The following is a 9626-nucleotide window of genomic DNA, read 5'->3' on the forward strand; positions in this document are numbered from 1 at the left end:
TTAGTACCTTAGTGCACTATTTTCTTTTGTATTTTTTAATACACTAGTCGTATACATAGTCATCCTGTTATAATACTATAGAAAACTAGAAACCCTTTCCTATAAGTTTGAAGACAACATAAGATATTTCTTATATCTTAAGCATACTTCTAAATTTATGGACTCCATATGTTTTAGTGACATCTTGAGTGCATCCCGTTACATAAGATTCCAAAGAAGATAAATTTTTGTCAACAAGATAAGATATTCCTTACAAAAGATGAATTTAGTGAGTGCAGGGATCTTGAATTTAGATTCACTCTATATCCACTTGACCAGACCAACCTCTACATGAGACTTTTAAAAGCTTGAGTCTTGAACACAAGGTTCTTGAGATATAATGAACTTTAAGAAGAGGACCACTTTCCATGTGAATCATCTTAATAGGTTTACCTTTTACAGCACGTGATTTATTGTAGAAACTTTGTTGAATTTACTTCTCTTGTTGTATTGGCAATTCGACAGGACTTTCCCAACTTGGAGAAACTTTTATTAGTCAATAACAATATTCAGATGATACAAGATGGAAATTTTTCGGATGACATGTTCAGCAAGCTAAAAGCACTAACACTAGCATGCTTTCATGATAAAAAGGCTGCCTTTCCTTCCATATTCCTCCTAGAGAGATTTCAGAATTTACAAAGCCTTGAAGTCTTATGTAGCTCCTTTGAAGATTTATTCCCGAACAAGGGCTTGTTGAAGAAAGGAAACATCCGGTGCTTGAAAATTTAAGAGAACTTAAGTTGAACAAGCTACACAACTTAAAGTGTGTGTGGAGAGAAGACTCTTTAGTGTCGAAAATTCTTCAGAGCATCGAAACATTTCAGGTTTGGGATTGTCCCTGTTTGACAACAATATTTCCAACCGAGACATCCTTCCAGAATCTGACAAATTTAGAGGTGAAGAATTCCTCTAGATTGGTACATCTAATAACGACTTCAGCAGTCACAAATTTGGTACATCTCAATGGATATGACTATAATAGGATGTGAAAGAATGAAAGAAGTAGTGGCCGACGATGGAAACAAAGAAGGAAAAGTGATTTCTTTTGAAAAGCTAGAATGGTTGACACTTGAACATCTGCCAAACTTAGAATGCTTCTCTTCCATCCCAAGTTGCATCTTTAGGTTCCCATCCTTATGGATTATTGAAGTGGAAGAGTGTCCAAAAATGAAGACCTTTTCTAAGGGTACACTAAGCACACCAGAACTAGTTGGTGTGTCATTGTTCAGATACAAGTCGGAAGGGAATTGGGAGAAGGGTGATGATCTCAATACAACCATACAGAAGTTAGCAGCATAAATCAATGCACATAGAATTGGTACATCATTCTCTCATCCATTTTTTTTTTCCTTTAGTCTTTCGGCAGCACCGCAACTTTTTAAAATTTTTCTTTTTGTGACTTTTCTATTATTGATTTCGTCAAATCAACATCACCGTCAACCCTATCGATGGATCTCGGCTCATCCTTAACTGAACAGTAGGAAGCAAAGCGGGTCTCTCCTTCTCCTTCTCCTTCTTGACGCCAAAGGCTCTTTCTCCATCTTTCTTCTTCTTCTTCCTCCTCGTGGAGCGAAATTGGGGAAGCCTCTGCTGCCTTCACAAAGGACGGAGCAAAAATGAAGCATCAGGAATTGCCAGGACTGCGAGAAGCGAAGCTGCAATTAGCGGAGCGGAGCCAAGTAGATTCAACCAGACGCTGTCGTTGTCGCCGTCGTCACCGCCGGAGGAGGCACAACCGAGTCTGGACAGTTAGTCGTCCACTCACTTCATCAAAGAAGAAGAAGATCACACTCTCTCTCCGCATCTGTATCCGACAAATCGTAAGTTCATGTTTCTTCCGATTTCGGTGTATTATTGTGCGTGAATTAGGGCTCTCTTCTTCAAATTCGTTCCACATTCGAGTCTAAAAACAGAGTTACTCAAACAAGCAATATATTGCCCTTAAATCTACATCTTCTGTGCTTCCCTCCCGAGCATTGGCGAGATTTCTGCATGTTTGAGCTCTCATAGATGGAGATGATATATTGTGTTCAGGGTCTCATGTTGAAATTTCTTTGGGTAGAGATATCTCTGTAACATTGGGTACAAATTCTATCAGGAAAAAGGGAGAAATCATGGAACTTGAAAATATTCCGAGAATTTTATGCGTTGTCAAAAATCTGAAAAGTCACTTTTATGCCTTGATCGTAATATAGTCTGGACTGTCTGAGAAATCACTTGTAATCTTGATTGGTTAAGTGATGCTGGAAGGATAAAATTTATTTCCAATTTATGCTAAAATCTTTTTCATAGCAAGTCAAACTAATGAAGTGTACTTAAAACTGTCTCTAAAGTTGTCGTTTTTTAAGTACAGGCAGGTCCAAACATTCAAGCAGATTGAGGCATCCTGAGCTGGTTTATTATGGTCCCATTCACCCAAGGCCTCTCACTGCTCTTACATCGGCCAACAAATTTCAAACGGTGCATCCCTTTTTCAAAGGTTGTGATGAGGCCCTCTTATGTTTAGTTTGGCTTGGTATGATCCCACGCTTCGCATGTCTGAAAATCAAACATATGGATGCTGTTTACATCTTTGCTTATACTATAGTTTATAACCAAGTTGACTTAATGTAGTAAACCACATGACATGTTATTTTCCTTGAACTGTTCATGGGTATATGCTTAAAACCAGGTATATATCTTAACAATGAAGTAGTTGAAGTGGGGAAAAGAATGAAAGGACAGTTATTAGGACATTAGCTGGTGGTCGAGGTTCGAAAAGGAGACAGTTCTCTCCTTTTATGTGGATAGATGTTTTGGAAAGCAATTGTTGAGGCAAGTGTCAAGAATTAGAATCCAAGTACTCTTATATGGAGAAATTTGACAATGATATTTAATGTTGTAAAAGTAGAATATGTATGTAAATCACACAAGGAGACTAGTTGATACGCACAAGCATATTGCAAAGAATGTTGCTCCCCCAGTGACTAAAGGGAAAGACCTGAAAGATAAAGGGTTGGCTAGTTATGATTTTGAAGTTTCATTGTAGATCTTGATGACTCATAATTTTAATGTCAAACAGGAGATACTGTTTTATTCTGTTACATTAATAAGATATTTGAGAAAAAAAGATGAGTTTACTTTGTCAAATTGAATTAGTAGTTTGATAAAATTTGAGCTGCAAGTTGAAAGAATGGAACAGCTTAGATTAAATTTTCACTTCCATCAATGTTCTGGTCATTGATGTCTTTGCCTTTTCCCCTGCACTTGTGGTTTGTGTGGCTGAAATTCATGGTCTCAAATATATATAGGACAGGGAAGGCTTTTTCTGGTTATGTACCCTATTGCACTCCAGGAGCGTATATCTTGACACTTGACTTTGGGTTGCAAGTTGAGATTGTTTACTAGCATTATATGGTTTATTGTCAATTGAAACTACTGAAACTAGCAACTACTGCCTTAAATTCATGCTGTGTGATTAGATTCTCTCATTAGTGTATGCTTATGTTTTGGTCTTTCCTCACCATAATTTGGTTGTAAACAGGGACACTGCTCCTGTTCAATTCATCAGGCAACATAATCAGGAAAACAAGAAAATTGCAACTCTTAGGTATTCAGACATGTTGTGGACATTGAAGCTCAGGAGCCGTGGATGTGGACGCGGGGCTTTTTTTTTCTGCTGGTTGGCCCACATTTGCTAGAGAAGCTTATCTGCATGTAGGAGATGTTGTGTGTTTGAGCTCATTAATAGGGAGGATGTGTGTTCAAAGTCTACATTTCCACTAGAGCTGGTAAGGACTTGGTTTACATTGATTGAAATGAACTCTGGTAGTGTCACTTTGGCTCATCCGAAATAAATCTTGTATTCATAGTTATATCTCCTTTGGTTAGCCTTGGTGAATCAATGAAGTATACTTCTTCCATTCCCATTGTGTTTGTGAGGTTCGCAATAATCCAGATGCTCACTCATTAATGCAGCATCCCAAATCTAAATGAACCAAAAAAGATGTGATTCAAGATTAGAGCGAAAATTAAAACCTGAAATGCTCATCATGAGAATTCAGAGGTGTGACTTGTTGGTTTCTAAGTTATGCTTATGTGTACAACCTCACATTCTTTTTCTTAGTCTCTCTCCAAAATTTTGAAATTCTCCTAACAATCTTTTTGTATATTGATTTGGTGGCATTACGATTTAGGAGGTGCTAAGTGTAGTAATCAGTTGTGTCTAACGTGAAGAACATGTAGACGTTAGTACCATGATCACAGGGACTGATGTGTAAATCATTGTAACTCAATACAAGGTTGACAGTGGTACCTATAAGAATTCTCCTTTTTCTTTTGTGCGTGTTGAACCAAACAGTCTAAATGTCAAGTAGGCCTCCTGAGCAAGTTTTCCATGGTTCCACATGTCCATGGCCTCGCATTGCTCTTGGAAAAACTAGAGAATTTGAATTGGAGTATATCCACTTTTGAAATTGGTGATGTAGCCACTTTTATTAAGAAGAGAACTGCAGTAAGGGCCTATGTCCTTTCATAATTGGCATATCTCAACCATGATGCCATCTACATCTTGCCCTATAGTCTAATGTTTTCCCATGTTGTTTTGGTTTTTACTGGAGATGTTATTTTCTTTGAAATGTTTATGGCTTTATGTGTAAAATCGGGGCAGTTTTGATTTTGAATTTTTTTTTTTTAATTATGGATTCAGAAGATTACAGATTCTTAAATAATAGATTGTACTTTTCTCATTAATCAGGTGTAAAGAAGATTGCTTTATTCATAGACTAAGAGGATGTGGTGGACATGATCAGTGTTAGCAACTCCTGAAGCGTTACCATGACAGTTCAAAAATTGTGTACATTATTGTAGAGTCTATGAGCACTGTATTGAGACATTTTAACTTCAAATTGCAGGTTGGGATTGAAGACTTCTATCAGCCAGTTAGCACTGTTAATTGAATTTCCTGAAACTAGTAAATACTAGCGTATATTAACATTTTGTTTGCCTTTTCTCTTTATTGTTTGTTTGTATTTAATCTTTTCCTCATCATGCTACATTGGCAGAGTGTTCCTTGTGAATTCATAAAGAAGTACATTCAGAAGAACCAGCAAATTGCTACTCTTAGGTATTTGAACAAATCACGGCTGGTGCAGGTCAAGACCTATCAACACCATTATCCAGCAAACAACTCTGTGGTTGCCTCATGTTGGTGAGAGAAGCTTATCTGGATGAAGGGGATGTCTGCATGTTTGAGCTCTCATTGATATGGATGATTTTCTGGTCAAAATCTCCATCGCCAATTATGCTTGTAAGGACCTCATTTAGGTCGATTGAGGTGAACATTGGAAGCTTCACTTGAGGCTGTAGATTAGTGAAGCAATTTCTGCCTCATTTATTCAGTTGCAACAAATCAATTGAAAGTGCGCTTGCTTTTGGCTTTGCTTCTCTTTCTTGACCTACTTACAGTCTTATCAGAATTCTCTTTTTTCTTTTGTCTAGGTCACAACAGATAAGTCATGAGTGTCCAGTGAGCCCTCCTGAGCAAGTTTTTTCATGATTCCAAGTGTCCAAGGCCCCTCACTGCCCTTGAGAAAGCTAGAGAATTCAAATGGGAGTATCACTTTTTCCAAATAGTGACTAAGAAAGAAGTGGCGGTAAGGCCCAAATCTCCATTCATAATTGACATATCTCAATTAGGCATGCCACCTATTCTATATATATGCACCCCACCATGCAATTGTTTCCCACTTTAATTTGGTTTTTATAGAAACACAGGATATGTTATCTTCCTCGAAGTGATCATGGCTATATTTTTAAAACAGGCGTCTTAACAACTGAATAAAGGGACTAGGGAAAAACAATGAGTCGGAATAGTAATCAGGAAATAACCTAGTGACAGGTGGGTGCAGAGACAAGATCAGAGTCTTGAGAAAGGCAATAACAACCATAAGTTAGGAATTTAATGGTTTTTAATTGAAGTATAAATTCCTCCCAAAGATGACTACTTGGTACTTTCTCTTGCTGCCTAGGCTTGGGAATAAGAGGTGACACGAAATGTCCAGCTTAAGCCATAGCTACTGCAACAGGCCTAGGCTTGGCATGACTGAGCTCACTGCAATAGCACGGCAACACTAGTCGAGTATTGCTCCCTAGCAACAAATGGTTTACAAGAGCTCCTATTGCAAGCAGGTTCAAACTTGTGGTTGGAAATGAAGGGAAGGTAGTGCGGCCTAGACCTCAAAAATTAGTGCCACCAACTCGATGGTATGAAAAGAAGAAAAGAATATCACTTCTTTTTGGCCAGGCAGAAGAAGATCACTTACTTTTTGTGTATATGTGTCCATTTAGGACCCGATGTGCAGCTTTTCATGTTTGCTCGATGCATATTGCAATGCAAGATTGGTGACTCAGATATTCACCAGATTCAGCATGTCTCTATATTGATTACGTGTATTTAATGTAGAGTCTAAGAGCACAGGATTGTGATATTCTGATTTCAGATTGCAAGTTGTGATTAAAGGCCATCTCATCAAGCCTTTTAGACTGCTAATATGGACTTTGGAAACTAACAACTACTAGCATAGATGTACATCTTGTTTGCCTTTTCGCTTTGGTGTATGCTTACATTCCTATGTCTTATCATATATCAGCTGGTCAAATGTCTTCATGGGCAGAGCGTTCCTTATGAATTCATAAATACATGCATTCAAGAAAACCAGCAAATTGTGGCTCTTGGGTACTCGGACACATTGTGGCCGGTGACCATCAGGACCTATTGATGCTGTAGCAAACTTCTGTGTTGGTTGGTCCAAGTTTGTGAGCCAAACCTGTCTTGAGTGAAGGGGATGTCTGCGTGTTTGAGCTCAATGATAGGGACAATGTTTAGGTTGAACTGGGATTTACATTGGAAGCCACTTTAGGCCTTATACTACTTGAAAGCAATTTCTGCCATTATTCTGTTGTGATGAAACGAGCTAAAAGTGCACTTATATTTGTAAGCGTGCTCTTTTTTGATCTTGTTATGATCTTATCATTTCTAGGCCTGCACACATTTCCTACTTTGGGTATCTCTGTTGAGCTTGTCATGCTTTTATCATTGCCTTTTTGGAAAGGATCTCCGGTTCAGCACTCGCCTTGGTTCTAGGTTACTGAACCTGGTCTTGTATTACAAAAGAATGTCAAAAGTGACCTGTTTTAGTTCTAGAAGGGATGTGGAAAATTATGCAGCATACCATCCCTCATGGTCACCTGATAGTTTTCAAATATGGGAGAGACAGACTCTATACTCATGTAATTATATTTGATAAAAGTGCTTATATAGATACATTATCCCCAAGCAGTGATGAAATTGAAAACCCAGAGAGTGAATTCAATATAAATCTTGCCCTATAGTCCACTGTTTTCCCAAATTGTTGTGGTTATTCATTGGAATCACATGGATGTTATTTTCCTTTAAGTGTTAATGGCTATATGTGTAAAATTTTGGTTTTGAAATTTCATTTTGTTAATTTATGGATTCATAAGATTACCAATTTTAAAACCAAAGATTATATTTTATTTTTTTTATACTAATTAGGGGTACAGAACATCACTATTATTCATAGGCTAAGAGGATGTGGTTCAAAATAGAATACACTGTTGTAGAGTCTATGAGCACTGTCCTAAGACATTTTGACTTCAGATTGCCAATTGAGGATCAGTTAAGACTATTGATCGACTGTTGATTGAAACTCCTAAAGCTAATAAATACAAGCATTTATTTACATTTTGTTTGCCTTTTCTCTTTATTGTTCGTTTGTATTTATTCTTTTCCTCATCATATATTGGTTCACAAATATCTACTTCAGTAAGAGTGTTTTCCTTGCGAATTCATAAAGAGATACATTTATAAGAACCAGCAAATTGTGACTTAGGTATTTAGACAAATCATGGTTGGTGCAGCTCAAGACATCTGTTATCCGGCAAACCTCTCTGGTGGTTGGCCCACGTTTGTGAGAGAAGATAGTCTGAATGAAGGGGTTTCCTTGTGTTTGAGCTCATTGATAGCGACAATTTTATGGTCAAAGTCTCCATCTGGATACTGCTAGTAAGAACCTCACTTACTTTTGGATTTGCTTCTCCTATTTGATCCAGTTACAATCTTACCAGAATCATCTTTTTCTTTTGGGCAGGTCAGGAAAAACAGTGTAAATGTCCAGGAAGCCTTCCTGCGCAGCATTTTCATGGTTCCAAGTGCCCAAGGCCTCTCACTGCTCGTGAGAAAGCTAGGGAATTCAAATTGGAGTATTCCTTTTTTCCAAACGGTGACTACTTGGTGCTTTCTATGGCTGCCTAAACTTGGGAAGAAGAGGCGGCGCAATATGTCTAGCTTAAATACTGCATCATTCCTAGGCTTGGGATGATTGAGCATTACAACAGCAACACTAGTCGGATACCGTTCCCTTTGCAACAACTGTTTCAACTAGGCTAGGCATTCGTTAAAGTGACCATAAAAAAGCTCCCAGGTGAGCATGTAACTTTAAATTAAAACGAATTCCCATAGGTCCCATATGATCTCTCAAGATTTTGATAGTTCTGGGTGTAGTGATCTAGTAGTCATTCAAGCATGAAATTCTTACAACCGATCTAATCCACTTTGAGTATGGAAGATCATCCAAAGTAAACCTGACCTTTGTTTCATATGTGGTTCCCAAAATATCTTGGGAAGAATTTTAGGATCAAGGATAAATGCACTAGCTTTGGTATCAATAATTGCGATGACCTGGATAGGCATATCATACTTAGTGGGTATGATATGTATGGGTAGATATGAATATAGTTCATATGAGTATTTTCTCCAAAAGTACACTTTTCTCAACTTTTAAGAGTATCACGAAATTTAAGTGTAGTTCATTATCTTCTCTTATTCTTTCATGAATTTTTACTTTTGCATTGATCTTCACGAGAGCAATCACTTTAATAGAAGAATGAGATATTAAATCTAGTAGGCGAATTGTTTTTAATTAAACTTGGAATGTGAAATTTGTTTTTCTTTATTCAACCCCTCTTGATTGCCTAGTGACTCCAAACCACTCTACGAGACTTCCCCAAATGTATAATATCCAATAATGAAATAAAGAAAAAGAAATTGACGTAACAATTGGCTTCTTGCATAAAAATATACAGAGTAAATAAAAAATAAAAATGATGAAATTATAAACTCTCACATTTTCTAAATAGTGAAGTTTGTCATGCAATTCAAGTTACGAAAGCGCATTGCTCTTCAGAAAAGCTTCTAAACTTACATATATTCTGATAATTTGATGAGAACAATATACCCTTTTTTTTGTTATCAAGGAGTAGAAAAGGAAAAGGAAAGACAAGAAAGCAAGAGAATAAAAATAAAAATAAAAATAAAAATAAATTATTCTTTGCCATGCCAAATCTAACCTAATGGTGAACAAGGGTCAACATGATACAACCTCTCTTATATAACCACAAGATTCTCATATGCTCTCCTCTATTCATTACTTGTCAACATTTGAAGACTTGATATAGTATATGGGATCCTTTTCTCTAAAGATGGACTCACGGTCTCGTCGAAATACAAAAGAATCGATTAATCA

General features: G+C 37.2%; 1 long non-coding RNA gene across 8 annotated transcripts; it reads left to right on the forward strand.

Annotated features, from left to right (window-relative positions):
• The first annotated feature begins 492 nt into the window (after positions 1 to 492).
• On the forward strand, positions 493 to 5431 carry LOC120295334. 8 transcript variants are annotated; one of them, XR_005552677.1, is made up of 5 exons: positions 493 to 1360; positions 1521 to 1862; positions 2396 to 2521; positions 3566 to 3812; positions 5085 to 5431. It is a non-coding gene; the product is annotated as an uncharacterized LOC120295334 (long non-coding RNA). The 8 variants fall into 8 exon arrangements; XR_005552675.1 differs by having other exon boundaries at positions 494 to 1360; positions 2396 to 2557; positions 3593 to 3812; XR_005552679.1 differs by having other exon boundaries at positions 496 to 1360; positions 3606 to 3812.
• The last annotated feature ends 4195 nt before the right edge of the window (positions 5432 to 9626 follow it).

Source organism: Eucalyptus grandis, chromosome 7 (assembly GCF_016545825.1).
Source record: "Eucalyptus grandis isolate ANBG69807.140 chromosome 7, ASM1654582v1, whole genome shotgun sequence".
Taxonomy (NCBI): domain Eukaryota; kingdom Viridiplantae; phylum Streptophyta; class Magnoliopsida; order Myrtales; family Myrtaceae; genus Eucalyptus; species Eucalyptus grandis.